This window comes from Felis catus, chromosome D1 (assembly GCF_018350175.1).
Source record: "Felis catus isolate Fca126 chromosome D1, F.catus_Fca126_mat1.0, whole genome shotgun sequence".
Taxonomy (NCBI): Eukaryota; Metazoa; Chordata; class Mammalia; order Carnivora; family Felidae; genus Felis; species Felis catus.
Genome location: NC_058377.1, coordinates 71163843 through 71183578, shown reverse-complemented (window position 1 = coordinate 71183578; position 19736 = coordinate 71163843). Strand labels below are relative to the sequence as shown.

The 19736-nt window shown below is 40.3% G+C and overlaps 1 protein-coding gene across 7 annotated transcripts in view; it reads left to right on the top strand.

Moving 5' to 3' along the window:
- CYP2R1 (cytochrome P450 family 2 subfamily R member 1) overlaps nucleotides 1-19736 on the top strand; it is a 168053-nt gene that overhangs the window by 15158 nt on the left and 133159 nt on the right. For all 7 annotated transcript variants that reach the window (XM_045038996.1, XM_045038993.1, XM_045038994.1 and 4 more), the window contains one exon: nucleotides 13243-13295. The gene's annotated coding sequence lies outside the window, so the exon portion shown is untranslated. The remainder of the gene's footprint in view (nucleotides 1-13242; nucleotides 13296-19736) is intronic.

Genomic DNA, 19736 nt, shown 5'->3' with positions numbered 1-19736 from the left:
TTGTATTTATACTTTATTAAAGTTGTTTATAAAGGTAAAAAATAAAAATTTGTAAACTAAAAATGTTTAATATGCAAAGGGTAGTTCACAGAAACAAAACTGTATTTGGAAACTTTATTTCCCTCTCTTAGTCTTTGCAAGATTAACTACAGGCAAAAATAATATATATGAATAATATAATTAACATTTTATTTTTTGCCTATAGATATAGGTAGGTAGACAGACATAAATATTTTTACCTCAGGGAAAACCTGTTTTCTTATATCCTTAAAATATTTATGGGAAAGAATCATATAACAAGCCTCATAGAAAATCTCAATTTTACCAGGTAAAAAATTATAGATATCACTTTATCACATCTCTGTACAAAAACACCTGGAATTGAATTACTAAAGTATAATTTGAAAAGCTTTTTAAAAATTTTTATTTATTTTTGAGAGAGAGAGAACGAGAAGGGAAGGGGCAGAGAGAGAGGGGGACAAAGTATCTGAAGCAGGCTCCATACAGACAGCAGTGAGCCCAATGCAGGGCTCAAACTCACAAACAGCAAAATCATGACCTGACCTCAAGTTGGATGCTCAACTGACTGAGCTATGCAGGTGCCCCTAAGCTTTTTAAATCTAGAAATGCTCTTCATAATTTTTAAATCATAGTGCAAATTAAAACAAAAATTATAGACTATTTAAAGAGTGAGATCTTGGGGTGCCTGGGTGGCTTAGTCGGTTAAGCGTCTGACTTTGGCTCAGGTCATGATCTTGTGGTTCGTGAGTTCAAGCCCCATGTTGGGCTCTGTGCTGACAGCTCAGAGCCTGGAACTTGTGTCAGATTCCGTGTCTCCCTCTCTGTCTCTGCCTCTCCTCTGCTTGTGCCCTATCTGTCTCTGTCTCTCAAAAATAAATAAAAAAATAAAAAATTAAAAAAAAAAAAGAGAGTGAGATCTCGGGTGTCCTGTTTGGCTTAGTTGGTTGAATGTCTAACTTTGGCTCAGGTCATGATCTCATAGTTCGTAATTTCGAGCCCCATGTCAGGCTCTGTGCTGACACCTGGGAAACTGAGCCTGCTTCATATTCTGTGTCTCCCTCTCTCTGCCCCTCCCCTGCTCACGCTCTGTCTCTCTCAAAAATAAACAAACGTTAAAAAATAATAATAATAAATAACAAAGAGTGAGGTCTCAGGGCAGCTGTGTGGCTAGTCAATTAAGCAGCCGACTCTTGATTTTGGCTCAGGTCATGATCTCATGTTTCATGAGATTGAGCCCTGCCTTGGGCTCTCTCTCTGGCCCTCTCCTCCTTCTCTCAAAGTAAGTGAAAGAATAAAAAAAAAAAGTGAGATCTTTACATTTTATTACATGACACATCATTAAAGATGAACTTAGAGATCAAAATCAGAGTCTTACAAAGTTTCATACTTTATCTCCAACTCAGCAAGTATTTACTGAGGGCCTTTCATGTTCAAGAAATTTTTCTAGACTCCTGGGATATAGCTAAAGGTACATGTAACTTCCTTCATAAAGTTACATGCTAATGGAAGGGCATAGATAGAAGAGGAAAACGAGTATATATTAGAGATGGTGATAAGTTTTTGGGTAAAATAAAGGTGAATAAAGGTGGATAGTGTTCAGAGAGGGATACCATTTGGTATGCAGTGCTCAGGGAAGCCATCTCTGAGAAGGTGATGTTTCAGCAGAGTTCTGCAGGAAGGGAGTCAGTCATGCAGACTTTGGGGGAATAGCATTGCAGGCAGAGCAAACAGTAAGTTCAAAGGCCCTCAGGAAGCTGGGAGTGGAGCAGGCAGTGGGTTAGTTGGCAGGTAGGGAGATCAGAGAAATGATATGGGGTCGGATCACGCAGTACCTCTTGGGCTACTGTAGGATTCTGACTTTTATTCTGAGTGAGATGGGGAGACTGGAAGGTTTTGACCAGGGGATAGACACAATGTGACTTACATGTTAAAAAGATCACTCCAGAATTGTCTATATAAAGAGGATAGAAACAGGGAGATCAGTTGGGAGATTGTTGTTACAGTTCATGTAAAACATAATGGAGACTTGGATCAGGAAGGAGTCAGTGGGGGTGGGAAGAAGTGGTTAAATACAAGTAATCAATACAAAGAGAATATGTGCAATTTAAATTAATAATTTAATTGAGAAAGCTAGTAAGAGACCACTTCAACAAATTTTCAACAATTATACGGGAGAAGGGTATTAAGTGGTCATAAAGAAATAGTGAATTAAAAATGAGAAAGAAGAAATGAAAAGCAAATATTAAAGCTAGTGCTTTGACAAGTCCAATAAATAGAAATTGTTGATAATTTGAGGAAAAGGAAAATGCAGATATACTACAGCTGGAATTAAAGGGAAATACTATTTTTGAGACACAGGGAGAGACAGAGCGCGAGCAGGGGAGGGGCAGAGAGTGAGAGACATACACACAGAATCACAAGCAGGCTCTAGGATCCAAGCTGTCAGCACAGAGCCCCACCCGGGCTCGAACTCACAAACCTAGCGAACACGACCAGAGCTGAAGTCAGAGGCTTAACCGACTGAGCCAACCAGGTACCCCTCAATGTACTCATCTTTGAAATGGGGACCATATTCCGTCTTGACAAAATGTCATTAGTAGACCTGTGCCAGTCCCCGAGATAGGCACAGATTTCCAAGAGCTTTCAGGTCCAAACGGGCATGCCGTGAGAGCGCAATCTGTTTTCCACATTCCCATCTTGTATGGGTTCCTAGAATGTGGTTCCTGGCTGGTCTTTCATGTGGGCAAGGAGCTAGAAACCCCGCCCAGCCTCAGCCTGAGGGTGTAAGACACCAGTGCTTCCCAAGCCACCAAACAAACCTCCGGCCTTTCCCTCGTCCTATCTGCCATCCATCACCTTTAGGTCCTCAGCCTGCCAGAGCCGTTTGCCCAACTGCCCCTTGCTTCCGGCTGCTGTTGGCCAAGTTGTCCCTATGGCATGCAGTCCCACCCCTGCACTCCCCACATCTCCCGCTGGAGAGCAGAGCTCACATGAAGGTACTGAAGAATCCCTGCGGACACTAATGCTCACATTCAAAGCTTTCACACACACACTCATTTCTGTCTCCAAATCATGTTCCCACTCCCCAGAGCACAGGCAGGCACAGGGGTCTGACCCACGAGACCTCCATGTGGGTTTTCTCCTAATCGCAGCCCAGCCTGCCTCCGAGTCTCTCATAGGGTCGTGTGCACACAAGCATGATGCAAGTCTGCTCTTATCATACCTGCCCTCTCGTTTAAGTCTGCTATCTAACATGCAATTATACTCAATCCCAACCCTCTCCAGGACCCATCCCACCTGGAGGGTTTTAGGACCCGCCCACCTGATCTTTCTGCACCCCTCTCTCCTAGAGGTCCTGGGTGCCTCAGCACAGAGAGTATGGAGCTTCTCATGGTGCCCGGGATCTCCGGGTCTGACCGTCCTCAGCATCTACACACCATCCCAGTGCCGCACGCGAGGCCACGGCAGCAATCAAGGTGTTGGAGCCACAGTGGGTGGGGACTACATCACTGGCTGTGGCCCACAGAGACCCCACTTAGATTCTCGCAGACATAGCAGAAACATTAGCCTGGGTACATTGTTTGTGATCCGGGCAAGGGTATCCTCAGTCCCCAAAAGCCTTTGCGTTGCATAGAACTCACCTGGCTTCTGACATGTCTCCTTCCCTTCCAACTTTGTGCCTCTGTGTTGAGGAAAACTAGCTTCCAAGATGCGTCCACATCGGGTTTCCTCCCGCTTAACTCCTGGTGCTGCCCCCACCGTGAGGGAGTAAGTTCACGACTGGGGAATTGGGGGTCTAACACTCCCTCTCCTTGGGATAACTGGGTGGCTCACTCAGTTAACCCTCTGACTTCGACTTGGGTCATGTTGTCCAGGCTCACAAGTTCGAGCCCAGGTGGGGCTCTGTGCTGACAGCTTGGTTACCGGAGCCTGCTTCCCATTCTGTGTGTGTCTCTTACACTCTGCCCCTCCCCTGCTCATCCTCCCTCCCCCCTCTCAAAAATAAACAAACATTAAAGAATTATAAACAAACAAACAAACCTCGCTCTCCTCACAGCAGACTGGCAGGTTCTCCCTTCAAGTGTGAACTACAAAACTATTCTTTTCTGAGTCCATCCTGATTTACCAAGTAAAGTCAAGGAAGTTTGGACCTTTGTGTGTGTGCAGGTTGCTTAATTTACGTCCAACTATCTCTGAAACCTCTCCCAACTTAAGGCTAATGTGTAAGTCGCCAAGGAAAATATTAATTTTAAAATAGTCATTTGACTATTTTGCCCTTGATTTTGGAATCTTATTTCATAACTTGCTGTGAGGAGGATGTGTCGGGCTCCGTCCGCATCGGGACTCAAGTGCCCCAGTCTTGGCCTCATAGCCACGACCTCAGCTGGGGGAACGGTAGCAATATCTCCTCCCTGCTGTCAGTTCCTGAGTACACAGGCTCTTGGCTGGACACTGAGCCCAGCACCAGGTCCCACAAGATCATCTCCCACAAATCCCTGAACACTGCTGCTGGTGGGCTGGGTGAACAAACCACAGAAGTGCACTCCCAAGGAAGTTTAGAAGATCAACGGCCAACAACTTCCTGATCATCTTCTGAGCCAGTTCCAGCCCTCTACACATAATCGGGGGTACCCCTAGCAAAGAATGGTGAGCAGAGCAAAGGACAGGGCTCTGGATGGTGGATCCCAGGCTCAGTGAGTGCATGCCAGAGGCTACACACAGACAACCACTGCTGACCCAGTCTAGGACCTTGGCTCAGCAGTTGAGGTCCTGAGCTTTCCACCTGGAGGTGCGGGGCCAAACTGTTGAGGGTGGAATAGCAGATACGGTGTGGCAGGAGGGTTGGGCTCTGCCACTTGAGGCAGTCATAGGGGACTTCTCTCAAGTGCCACATACTTTGACAGAAATGATTTCCACTCCAAGACTCAAGGTTTATAACATAAGAACCCTATGAAATCATTTGTAAATACATGTATTCGTGGACCACATTTTGCTGATGAGAGAACCAGCCATACCTTCGTCCAGTGCAGTGGTGACGAATGGATAAGAAATGACTACTCTAAGTAGCTGATACATGGCCACCTCACTTTGCAGGCTCAGGACTTTGCCTCTGGCTGCTGTGTGTGCCGTGAGCCTTCAAAGCCAACATTCATTTCTCACTCTGAAATCATTTGTGGCTACAATCCAGAGGCTGATGGTATGTGACAGGAATCAGGGTCTGTACCCAGAAGATGCTAGGGTGGCTTCCAGCAATTTCCAGCTTTACTTTAAAGGCCGGTCTCTCCACATGAAAAAATGCTCCACATCACTCATCATCAGGGAAATACAAATCAAAACCACAATGAGATACCACCTCACACCTGTCGGAATGGCTAATATTAACAACTCAACAAACAACAGATGTTGGCGAGGATATGGAGAAAGGGGAACCCTTTTGCACTGTTGGTAGGAATGCAAACTGGTGCAGCCACTCTGGAAAACAGTATGGAGGTTCCTCAAAAAGTTAAAAATGGAACTACCTTATGACCCAGCAATTGCACTACTAGGTATTTATCCAAGGGATACAGGTGTGCTGTTTCGAAGGGGCACATGCACCCCAATGTTTATAGCAGCACTATCAACAATAGCCAAAGTATCGAAAGAGCCCAAATGTTCATCAATGGATGAACAGATAAAGAAGATGTGGTATATATACATACAATGGAGTATTACTCGGCAATCAAGAGGAATGAAATCTTGCCATTTGCAACAGTGTGGATGGAACTAGAGGGTATTATGCCGAGCAAAATTAGAGAAAGACAAATATATGACTTCACTCATATGAGGACTTTAAAATAGAAAACAAGAACATAAGGAAAGGGAAGCAAAAATAGTATAAAAATAACGAGGGGGTCAAAAACATAAGAGACTCTTAAATATGGAAAACAAACAGGATTATTAGAGGGGTTGTGGGATGGGGGATGGGCTAAATGGGAAAGGGGCATTAAGGAATCTACTCCTGAAATCATGGTTGCACTATATGCTAACTAACTGGGATGTAAATTAAAAAAATAAATAAAAATTTTAAAAAATAATAAAGGTTGGTCTCTCTGCACATATATCAGTGGAACAGAGCAGAGAATTTTGGTAGGTGTTGCATAGAAACTGCAGCTTGCTTTGGGTAATATGGATTTTTTAACAATATTAATTCGTCCAAGCCATAGACATGGAATATATTTCTATTTGTTTGTATCTTCTTTAATTTATTTCATTAGTGTCCTATAGTTTTGACAGTACCGATATTTAACCTTGGTTGAATTTGTTCCTAGGTGTTTTATCCTTTTGGAAGCAATTGTAATCGTTGCTTTCTTGATTTCTCTTTTTGAACTTTACTGAATTCATTTATTAATTCTAAAAGATAATTTGTTCGAGTCCTTAGTATTTTCTTCATTTAATAATATCCAGTCACCTGCAGACGGTCACTTTTATGTTTTTGTTTCCAATTTAGATGCCTTTTATTGCTTTTTGTTGTCTGAGTGCTCTAGATAGAACTTCCAATACTATGTTGAATAAGAGTGATGATAGTGGGCATCTTGGCTTGTTCCTGCTTTTAAAGGAAATGCTTTTAGCTTCTCACCATTGAGTATTAATGTTAGCTGTGGGCTTGTCACATATGACCTTTATTATTTTGAGAAATATTCCCTCTCTACACACTTTGTCGAGAGTTTTTATCATAAATGGATGTTGAATTTTGTCAAATGCTTTTTCTGCATGTATTGAGTTGATCATATTATCTTTATCTTTCATTTTGTTAATGTGGTATATCAAAATGACTGATTGGCTGACCCATCCTTGCATATCTGCAATAAAGCCTACTTGATCATGATATGATCCTTTTAATGTATCATTGAATTTGGTTTGCTAATATTTTTTTTTCATTTTAATTAATTAATTAATTTTTTTTATATATGAAATTTATTGTCGAATTGGTTTCCATACAACACCCAGTGCTCATCCCAAAAGGTGCCTTCCTCAATACCCATCACCCACCCTGTCTTCCCTCCCACCCCCCATCAACCCTCAGTTTTTTTGTTCTCAGTTTTTAACAGTCTCTTATGCTTTGGCTGTCTCCCACTCTAACCTCTTTTTTTTTTTTTTCCTTCTCCTCCCCCATGGGTTCCTGTTAAGTTTCTCAGGATCCACATAAGAGTGAAACCATATGGTATCTGTCTTTCTCTGTATGGCTTATTTCACTTAGCATCACACTCTCCAGTTCCATCCACGTTGCTACAAAAGGCCATATTTCATTTTTTCTCATTGCCATGTAGTACTCCATTGTGTATATAAACCACAATTTCTTTATCCATTCATCAGTTGATGGACATTTAGGCTCTTTCCATAATTTGGCTATTGTTGAGAGTGCTGCTATGAACATTGGGGTACAAGTGCCCCTATGCATCAGTACTCCTGTATCCCTTGGATAAATTCCTAGCAGTGCTATTGCTGGGTCATAGGGTAGGTCTATTTTTAATTTTTTGAGGAACCTCTGCACTGTTTTCCAGAGTGGCTGCACCAGTTTGCATTCCCACCAACAGTGCAAGAGGGTTCCCGTTTCTCCACATCCTCTCCAGCATCTATAGTCTCCTGATTTGTTCATTTTGGCCACTCTGACTGGCGTGAGGTGATCCCTGAGTGTGGTTTTGATTTGTATTTCCCTGATAAGGAGCGACGCTGAACATCTTTTCGTGTGCCTGTATGGTTTGCTAATATTTTATTGAAGATTTTTATATCTATGTTCATCAGGGTATTGGCCTGTCATTTTATTTTTTTGTAATGCCCTTATGTGGTTTTCGTGTTTTGGTAAAACTGGCCTTATAAAATGAGTTTGGAAGTCTTCCTTCAGCTTCATTTTTTTTGGAAGAGTTTGAGATGGATTGGTATTAATTCTTTTTTGGAATGTTTGGTAGAATTTGCTAGTGTAGTTTTCTAGTCCTGGACTTATGTTTGTGGGGAGGCTTTTGATTATTGATCGCATCTCCTTTTCAGAAGTCAGTCTGTTCAGATTTTCTGTTTCTTCCTGACTCAGTCTTGGTAGGTTGTATGTTTCTAGGAATTTATCCATTTCTTCTAGGTTGTCCTATTTTGGTATAAAGTTGTTCATGGTAGTCTCTTACAGTCCTTTGTATTTATCAGTGTAGTATCATCAATTTCATTTCTGATTTTATTTATTTGAGTTCTGTCTCTTTTTTCCTTGGTGGGTCTAGCTAAAAGTTTGTTGATTTTGCTTGTCTTTTCAAAAAATCAGCTCTTAGTTTTATTCATCTGTTCATCTGGTTTTTTTTAGGCCCTCTTTCATTTATTTCTACTCTGATCTCTGCTATGTCCTTCCTTCTACTAACTTTGGGCGTTGTTTGTTCTTTTTCTAGTTTCATTAGGTGTAATGACAGTTTACTTGAGTTTTTCTTGTTTCTTGATTCAGGTATTTATCACTCTGACCTTCCTTCTTAGAACTGCTTTTGCTGCATCCCATACATTTTGATATGTTGTAGTGTGATATTCATTTGTATTAATGTATTTTATGATTTCTCTTTTGATTTTTGTCTTTGACCCATTGGTTGTTCAGTAGCATGTTGTTTAACCTCCACATATTGGTGAATATTTCAGTTTTCTTCCGGTAATTGATTTCTCATTTTATACCATTGTGTTCAGAAAAGATGCTGATATAGATAAAGGGTTGTATCCAAAATCTTTAAAGAACTTACCAAACTCAACACCCAAAAACAAATAATCCAGTGAAGAAATGAGCAAGAGACATGAATAGACACTTCTCCAAAGAAGACATCCAGATGGCCAACCGACACATGAAAAAATGCTCAACATCACTCATCATCAGGGAAATACAAAACAAAACCACAATGAGATACCACCTCACACCTGTCAGAATGGCTAACATTAACAACTCAGGCAACAACAGATGTTGGCGAGGATGAAGAGAAAGAGGATCTCTTTTGCATTGCTGATGGGAATGAAAACTGGTGCAGCCACTCTGGAAAACAGGATGGAGGTTCCTCAAAAAATTAAAAATAGAACTACCCTCCAACCCAGCAATTACATTACTAGGTATTTATCCAGGGGATACAGGTATGCTGTTTTGAAGGGGCACATGCACCCCAATGTTTATAGCAGCACTATCAACAATAGCCAAAGTATGGAAAGAGCCCAAATGTTCATCGATGGATGAACAGATAAAGAAGATGTGGTGTGTGTGTATATATATATATATATATATATATATATATATATATATATATACACACACACACACACACACACACACACACACACACACACAATGGAGTATTACTCGGCAATCAAGAAGAATGAAATTTTGCCATTTGCAACTGTGTGGATTGAACTAGAGGGTATTATGCTAAGCGAAATTAGAGAAAGACAAATATCATATGACTTCACTCATATGAGGACTTTAAAATAGAAAACAGATGAACACAAGGGAAGGGAAGCAAAAATAATATAAAAGCAGGGAGGGGGACAAAACATAAGAGACTCTTAAATATGAAGAAAAACCAGGGTTACTGGAGGGGTTATGGGAGGGGGAATGGGCAGAATGGGTGGGGGGCATTTGGGGGTCTACTCCTGAAATCATTGTCGCACTGTATGCTGGCTAACTTGGATGTAAATTGGGTGGGTAAGTAAGTAAGTAAATAAATAAATAAATAGAAAGAAAGAAAGGAAAAAAAGAAAGATGCTGATATGATTTGAATCTTCTTACATTTGTTAAGACTTACACTGTTGGCCTAACATAGGACTCATCCTGGGAATATTCTATGTGCACTTGAGAAGAATGTGTATTCCGTTGCTTCTTCTGCTTTCACAGGGAATGTTCTTGCATAGAACATTCTGTAGATGTCTGTTAGATCTGGCTGGCTTCTTGAGTTGTTTAAATCCTCTATTTCTAGTCTTTTGTCTGGTTTTTTATCCACTGTTTTCAGTTTGGAATTGAAGTTTCCAACTATTATCATGGAACTGTCTATTTCTACCATTAATTCTGTCAGTTTTTGCTTCTATATTTTGCTAATCTATTACTACATATATAAATAATTATTATATCTTCCTCCTGTGTTGAGGTTTTATTACCATATAATGTCTTTCTTTGTCTTATAACTTTTTAAGTTTAAAGTCTACTTTATCTGATATTAGTGTAGCCATCCCTACGCCCTCTTGCTTACTATTTGCATGGAATGTCTTTCCACCCTTTTACTTGTAACACATTTGTGTCTTTGGATCTAAAGTGAGTACTTTTAACACATTTGTGTCTTTGGATCTAAAGTTAGTCTCCTGTAGCTAGCATATAGGTCAATCGTGTGTTTTCATCCATTCTGTTAATCTCAGCTTTTGATTGGAAAATTCAGTCCATTTACATTTAATATATTAAGTCTGATAGGAACAGACTTACATCTGTCATTTTGCTATTTTTTCCTATATGCCTTATAGCTTTTCTTTCATTTCTTGCATTACTGTCTTCTTTTAGTTTTAGTTGATTTTGTAGTATATATTTAAATACCTTTCTCATTTTCTTTCTTTTTTTTTTATCTATAGTTATTTTCTCTGTGGTTATCCTGGAGATTCTATTTAACAGCCCCTGGGTGGCTCTGTTGGTTAAGCGTCAGACTTCAGCTCAGGTCATGATCTCGTGGTTCAGTCTGTGGGTTCGAGCCCCGCATCGGGCTCCATGCTAACAATTCAGGGCCTGGAGCCTGCTTCAGATTCTCTGTCTCCCTCTCTCTCTCTGCCCCTTCCTTGCTCATGCTCACTCGCTCTCGCGCACTCTCTCTCTCTCTCTCAAAAATAAATAAACATTTAAAAAATTTTTGAAAAGCAGTTAACTTTGTTGCTCCTATATAATTCATGCATGATATAGACTCAACAGCAACCACAGCAGCAGCACCATGACAACAACTGTAGGAGCAGCAGCATCATAAATCCATTCTTTTCAGCCTGGGGGAGATTCAGAGCTGTCCAATTAGCTGTCTTGTTTCTACTGAAAATTGATTGTACTGGGTTCCACATGTAAGGAGCTTGGAAAGTCATAGTAACAAATAAAAAGGTGAACAGATTGAAAAATCATCAGCTGTTGTAGGATCCTAAAGAGAGGTGAGGACAAAGGTGAGAACCCTGCCCAGGAGTAATGGCTTACCCGAGTGGAGAGTCACAAGGGGCAAGTCAGCAAGAACCAGTGCCAGGAACTAGAGATGGGGTGGGATAACCTGAATTGTGACAAATGGCTGGACAATTGTGAGAGCTAAAAATTCCAGGGGGACCTGGTCCTGGTGGGGTGGAGGGGTGTTCCACAATTCTGTGAGATTTACCTCTAAGAGCTCCACTAGGTTCTCACAGTAATTATCAAAGAAAATCCCGTTGTGATTCTGTAGAGGAGGAGAAAGGAACCCTTTTGAAATATACTTATTTCTTAATAAGATCTGTCCTCAGCAGAGACTAATTAATAGACCCTAAACTGCTGGGGTATTATCAGAGCCTAACTGACCAGAGGAAGAGAAATACCCAAGTCCAGTCGGCTCAAGCCTTCTACATGGTAGAAGGGAAATCTCCAAGTTTAGCTGATTCTAACAACCAAAACCAAAACACTGAGAACATGTGAAGTTTATAATGAGAAGCACAGGCCCACTAAAAGTCTGAGCCCTCGCTGTAGGACTGTAGAATGCTTCTTCTCCCCCTCTGTTCCTAATTGCCACCATTTGGAAGAAACCAAGGTGTCCTTTGGAAGGTGAATGGATAAATCAACTGTGGTACATCCAGACAACGGAATAGTATTCAGTGGTAAAAAGAAATGAGCTATGAAGCCATGAAAAGAGATGAGAGAAACTTAAATGCATATTCCTAATTGAAAGAAGCCAATCTGAAAAGGCCACATACTAGATGGTTCCATTGATGGGACATTCTAGAAACAGTACTATGGAGATAGCCAAAATATCAAAGGAGTTTTATTAGAGCAGTGAAAGTACCCTTTATGGTGCTATAATGATGGATATATATTATACCTTTGTCCAAATCCATACAACGTACAAAAGCAAGAGTGAACCCTGTTAACCTTAAAGATAAAACTGTCAGTTATTTTGGCAAGAAAAATGGGTTTATTTGGGAATAACAGAGAATTACAATTCTGGACATGCAACGTATGGCAACATAAACAGCAAGTCCAACAGAGGAGAGGAAAGTTATTTTATGAAAAAGGAAAAATTTGAGAGGGCTTGTTTTGAAGGAAAGTCCATTAGAGAAAAGCAAGAGTTCAGGTTTTTCATTGGCTGAGTTGCAGGGGTAGTTGATTTCTTATAGGAGAGGCAATGTACATCTTTTAATTGGATCTGTAATTGATGATTCTTTCCTCTTGAGGGTTTTTCTGTTGGAGTCTATAATTGACAGTCCTTCCTATAATTGACCTTGAGTGGTATGGCTCCCCCTTCTGGTCTCCGAACTCTACTTTACTGACGTTTCCCTTTATTAATTTTCACAACCCTAAAACAAACTATGGACTTTGGGCATTATGCTCTGTCAATGTTGGTTCATCAGCTGTAACAGCAATATATCACTCTGGTGGGGGCTGTGGATAATGCATGGGTGGGGTCAGGGGTGTGGGAAGTCTCTGTCCCTTCCACTCAATTTTACTGTGAAATTAAAAGTACTCTAAAAAGATAAAGTGCTTAAAGAAAATTGTATTATGTAAAGAAGGAGAGAAACCGAAGCTTTCCATCATCGAGTTTACTGAAGAATACAGGAAGAGAATCAATTGCTTCTGAATCATTTCCTTAAGGCATTTTCAGAGGGCAGTAAAGCCCCTACTGTGGGAGGGATGGCAGCAGTGGCTGCCAAGGAGAGGCAGGAAGTGTACCCTGGGGAGGATGGGGTTTCCTGAGAACCTTAATCAGGTGGATTGCTATGAACATTGGAGGAGGGGGTCATCAGTGTTTAATTAGTAAGCTTGATATAAAATTATCTTAAAGATGTTGCATGAACAATGAGCATGAAAACTGATATGACAATCATACTGAAATAAAAAGCAAGAAACTGAGTTCCAGCTGTATGTCAGGCACTATGTATATGTTATCTCTCTTATTCTCAAGAGTTTAATAAGATGGGTATTATTGTCTTTTTTTATAGGAGAGGAAATAGTAAGAGAATTTGGCTTGAATTAATTATATTTGCCAGGTGCCACTGAGACTCTGAGATGCCAGGACATGGCTTATCTCTTGCAACATCAGGTAAGAGCTCTGGTCCTCTGGACACAGCCACTGAATCAGAGAAGGATGTGGCATGTCTGCCTGCTGCAGGGTCAACATATTTGTAGTGAGAGGCTCCATGGCCAGGCAGGAATTACTTAACAGTTCCTGGGTCAACACTGGGGATATTGGCAATTTAGCTGCAGGAAAATAAAGGTTAATGCTGCCGCTTAAGCTAAGTCAACTGCTAAAAAATAAAACCCAAATCAGATACATAATAACATTCATGAAATAATTCTAAATGCTTCAAAGTCCAAACAAACAAAAATCCAATAATTTCCTATAGTTTTCATTATTTGTTGTTTAACCTTGCCTGAAATTGGGATTGATTCTGTAGAGTGTTTTGTTTGAACAGTGGATGCAGTGGGTGTGGGCAGGGGGTAGTGGAAGGAATGCTGGGAATCAGGAGGTGGGATGCTAATTCCCACCCCTAACCCAAATGGTGTGACTTTGAGACAATCATTTGGACCACTATTTACACGTTGGTCAGACTTATCTATTGGATTGGGAGAATTTGAAGTTACCTTCTAATTCTAACATTCTACAAATGTGGTGTAAACTTTATGCTGTCTTTACAGTAATTCTCTGTGACAAGGTACTCACTGCTTGGCTTCCTCCATTTGCCCTGGCAGATGTTGTTGGTTCGTGGCCTCCTTCTTCCATGTTCCAAATCAGCATTGGCTAGTTGAGTCCTTCTCACACTGCATCAGCACTCTTACCTCCTTTTCTCCTTCCCTCTTCCACCTGGAAGGACTCTTGTGATTTTACTGGGCTCATCCGGATAGTCCAGAGTAATCTCTCCATCTCAATGTCCTCAGTGATAATCATGTCTTCAAAGTACCTTCTGCTATGTGAACTAACATATTCTCAGTTTCCAGGGATTAGGATGAGGATATCTACACAGATGTGTGAAGGGTGGGTGGGTCGTTATTCTGCCTACCACAATTAGAGAAGACTGGGCTGATGGGCAAGGACTAGAAGTCTTAGATGCTTAGAGAAAGAAGCTGCTGTGGGCTGGAGCCAGGAAGTGGCTAAATAAGTTACAGAGTCCCTGATAAGGGTGTGCGTTTATTAGGGCATGGGACAAGGAGTGAGGAGATAACTCCTCTTTATATCACGGCTCTCTTCTATGCCTCCTCTGTTGCAAAGGAAGCCATCCTAAATAGGACCTGTATGGCTGTCTGCATTCATTCGCTAGTGAGGTTGTGTCTGGAAATCACAAAAAGGGAAGCTATGGAGGAAATTGGTGCCAATTTGGTGCAACTCCAATAGAGGTGGGAAATGGAAAACTTTGCCATTATACAACTCTAGGCCTTGATAGGTAATTATGATGCTACCAAATAAACCCTAAATTTGGGACATAGACTTAGATAACCTCTGCTAGGCTTTTTTGACAATAAACAAACAGCAAGACTATTGACTGAACACTGGATTAAAACTCACCTGAGGAAAAAAAAAAGCCTCTTTAAAAAAAAAAAACCTGTACTTAAACCAGTACTTAAATGCTTCACTGAGGTCGGGCAGGCAGTAGGGAGTGTTAAAATGTGTGGGGTGCACAAGAACCCCAAGACATTCTACCATCCAAGCTTGGGGAAGCTCTCTAATGTGTCCCTGCTCCCAGGAAAAAATGTGATAATTATTCACACTCTGGTATCAGGGCTTGCAGAGCTTTGATGTATGATTCTCTGTCCCCTCAGTAGAACATATCAACTGCCATTAAGAGCCTAGAATCAAGGAAATGATGTCCATGAATTTTAAGCTAGACAAGGAATGAGAAAGACATTTACAGCAGAAGGGAGGAATGGGATTTTGTGCTCATGGACCTTCCTGGACTCTCATAGTAGGAAAATAAGAAAATCCAGCTGACTTTCCTGCACAGTGGAGTCGACTTGCACCCAGGACTGTTCTCCCATCCCCACAGGCATCTTCTTTTCTGTAGGCCCTAGGAAAGGTTCCTTCCAAGGCCTGGAGACGATGTTTAGGGTGTCCTCAACTGCCAGGGAAAGAACTGAGTGTGGTAGAGGAGGACCAGGTCACTCTGAGAGGTGGATGGACTCAGCTGGTGACATCAAGGAATTACTCTGGCTGGGTTCCTCTTTGATGGTTAAAATTCTCCGTTGGCTCAAACTCACAGGTACAGAATGGCTGTCCTCTCCTGGCTGAAAACACTGTTCCATGGAAAAGAGGGATAGAAATAGGAACCTTTCCACTGAACCAGAAAACTCCTTGTAGAGATGACTCCCTTAGAGCACTGAATGTTCAGGAACCATAAAGTGCATTTAAGGGGATTTTGTCTCTAAGTGCAGTTGTCTGGGATTGGGAGGAGTCTGGCTTTGGGGTCTTAGGCAACTGGAGTTGAATCTTGGCTCTGTATTTCACCTACTGTCCTTGAGCAGATGATACTCCCCTGGAGCCATTATTTCTCACCATGTAAAATGGGGATAGTAATAACTACCTTGGCAAGAGTAAAGGTATTTTATATTAAAGACCAGACACGTTGCTTGGCATAGGGCAGATACTTAAGAGTGGTGACTATTATTATTACTATTATTATTATTATTATTATTAAAGCTTGTCTAACTACATCAACTCAATATGATAAATTAAATGACATCAGGAAATTTAAGAGAAGGGCAATGTGTAAGTCTTTAATTCTCAAAATCAACTGGCAAAACCACAACAGAAGGAATCTGCCTTCTCCAAACCTCTCAGATGCATGCCTGGCCATGTTGCAGGCTCACTGTCCAGCAAGATTAATGACCATTTGTCTTAAACACCTGGCACATTGCCTGGCATGAAAGAGGCACTCAAAAGTAGTGGCTATTATGGTCATTATAACAAAAGCTAACCCCTTCAAGTGCAAAATTATATCAACTTACATGGAAAACTAGATAAAATGCATCGCATACTCCTGTACCTTCTTAAAAAAATATACTGAGTGTAATTTTATTCCTTTATTTATTTTGTATACATCATCATAAGAACATCATTTAATGTGTTGGGCACTAACATCTGCTTTCAGGGATTATAAGACATGTAGGGCTAATAGCCCCAAACTAGATAATATATTGCTATCTTTATTTGATGTTGGTCTAAAATTAATATAATTTTTCTTTATAATTATATATATATTATTTTTCTTTATAATTAATATAATTATTCTTTTTCTTCTCAAAAGGTTGTTAACTATCACTTTTTGCCTTTGTCATTATAACTGTCTTTTGTAAAATCCACTCACTCCTGTGTTCATTGGTATGCCGTGAAATGAACAGCAAAATAACCAAAACCAAGCTTTGCTGAATGCTGTAGGAACACAGAGCTGATAGGCATTGAGTAAGAACTTGTAAATACTGGTCACTAACTATAAAAAGGGGTTTTGGACATCTACACAGTTAAACTGTACTGAAGAGAACAGAAACAGAGCTTGCCAGAATTATGTGTAAACACAGAGCAAAAAGATGCTGAGTAAGAATTTACAAACAATGGTCAGGAACTTTATGTCCTGCTGTAACAACAGCTTCAGCCAACTAACCTGTGCTCAGGAAAACAACAGAAAGTACCAAACAGGTTAGAGGTGCGTGTGTGAATTAAGAGCCTAGATTGAGTGAGAACTTAGTTGCGGTCAAGGTGGCAGTCATGAATTGTGACAGCTGTTTCAGTTATCCAGAGGTGATTTTCTTGGTCTCTTTTCAGCTTTGTCTGATTTAAGGGAGGTCTGCAGGCAAGGGACACCTGATGAGTGGGTGTTTTTGCAGTTTCTTTCATGAGACACAATCATGGTGAAGACGCAAGTCCACCATGTGGGATGAGCCCAGCCATCTAGGCTGTAATCCTCTGAGGGGTGTGTCCCTGGATAATTGGGCTCCGAGGGCACAAGTAGAAATCGTTGTCATTTCCAAGCAAGTATGTAATCGGTTTTTGAGGCTGGTGAGAGTTGGATCAGCTTTCAAATGTTCTGATCAAAGTCAGTCTTTGGCCTCAAAGCCAAAGATCCCCGAAGACATTAAAGGCCCTTGGAAACCCCTCAGCCCTGGGCCAGTTGTCTTCAGCACATGTTTAAGCAGTAGTCAGACACACTTAAGCAACCAGTGCCTAACTTCTCTTCAACCCCAAGAAGTGCCATCCACAGAAAACCTACAGTTAAAATGATAATGTAGGATAGGCTCCTCAAGGAGCCCTAGTGTTGAGCAGGGACCACTGGTTAGATAATGGTTGGTTTCTCCTTGTCATTGCTTTGCCTTTTGGTAAAGCTGGGAAGGGCTTGTGTCCTTTGCCTCAGAAGCCTCAGGAGTTTTCACTGGCCAAAATGCTACTAAGAAATCCTTTCTGCCGTCTCTATAGGAGACAGAGATTTTTAGGTTACTTCAGGTGATGAGGCAGAATAGGGGAAGGTTATTGAGAAAGTTTATTCTTACTTTGTTTGATGCAATTATAATTCAAAAGATATATACCCACCATTAAAGCAAGAATGCTTTCTATCTTGTTTACACTTGTATTCCTTGTGCCCAGAATGGAATATATGCTCAAAAAACTTTTGAATGAAGTAATGAATTTCTACTGAGATTGAAGGATATAAGAAGTCCATGTAAAAATTCTCAAAACATTCTGGAAAACCCTGCTTAATTCATTATAGGATTGGAGTAGGAAGGGGCTAAAAGCTTTCTTGAGCTTCTAAGAGGTCCTGACAAATGCTAAACTTTTACAGTTCAGTCTTTGGAGAACTCATCCTTATGGTAAGTCATTGAAGTATCCATCCAGTTTTTGAAGTTTTTGTAAACAGTTAAAGAAACAAAATTGATTCTAGGAGTCAGTTATTTCTGTATTAAAACAGAAGGTTCCACAACCAAACATTAATGCTGTAGTTCAGTGGCAATAAACTTTGATATTTAAAGGAAATGCAAATATGAAAACATCAAGTATTCCATAATTGTATTCTATTTTTAATTCTAATAAAAATATGGAAATGGTGTTTCATCTGATTCACCACAAAAGATATTACAATAATCTAATATGATAATTGCAAAAGAATGAATCAGAATCTTGGCTTCCATTAGTGAACAGATATTATGTAGTAGGTATTCCAAAAGAAGAAGAAAAAAAAAAGCCAGGAGAAAAAATCTGTTGACAGAGAGAGTGACATCAGAAGTTTAAATACATGCTAAATATTGAAATTTAAAAAGAATCCCTGAGTTTTACCCTAAAGCTATGTTTCCTAGAAATCTTATTGCATTAACATTATCTGAGTATTTGTTAGAGACACATTCCCAGGCCCCACCCTATGCCAAATCAATCTGAATTTCCAGAAGTCAACTCTGAGCATTGAATAGTTACTATACTCTCCAGGTGATTTTGATGCAGAGCTAGTTTTGGAAATGAACACTAGACTGTCAGTCTTCACAATATAGCTTTCTTTTTTGTTTGTTTGTTTTTTGTTTTTTCTTTTCATTGATCAAGATCAGCTTCCTTCTGGACACATTCTGTAATTTGTTTTATATTAGCAAAATTTCTGTGCTTCCTTTTATCTCCTAACTTCTTATCTTCTTATGGCATTTAATCAATGTGTTATGGAATTATGAAATTGAATTGGTAGAAGAATAGAGAAAAGGCAGCACAATATTTTAGTTCTCTCCACATTGTATCTTTAGATTTTGCTTTGTTCAAGTATTCTGTCACACAGAACAATAGACAGAGTTATATTCAAATGTAAATCTGTATTAACTCCCATCTCTGACATGAAAGATCCTAGGATACAGTTTTTTGGGGGAGGATATCTCAACTCATTTAGATTGAGCCTGAAGATTTTTCTTATAAGCTTGACATGTAAATCATGACCCAAGCTTTAGACAGGTTTTATTTTTTTTTTGTTATTTTTTTTCAGTATATGAAATTTATTGTCAAATTGGTTTCCATACAATATCCAGTGCTCATCCCAAAAGGTGCCCTCCTCAATACCCACCACCCACCCTCCCCTCCCTCCCACCCCCCCCCCCCATCAGCCCTCAGTTTGTTCTCAGTTTTTAAGAGTCTCTTATGCTTTGGCTCTCTCCCACTCTGTTAAGTTTCTCAGGATCCACATAAGAGTGAAACCATATGGTATCTGTCTTTCTCTGTATGGCTTATTTCACTTAGCATCACACTCTCCAGTTCCATCCACGTTGCTACAAAGGGCCATATTTCATTCTTTCTCATTGCCATGTAGTACTCCATTGTGTATATAACCCACAATTTCTTTATCCATTCATCAGTTGATGGACATTTAGTCTCTTTCCATAATTTGGCTGTTGTTGAGAGTGCTGCTATAAACATTGGGGTACAAGTGCCCCTATGCATCAGTACTCCTGTATCCCTTGGGTAAATTCCTAGCAGTGCTACTGCTGGGTCATAGGGTAGGTCTATTTTTAATTTTTTGAGGAACCTCCGCAC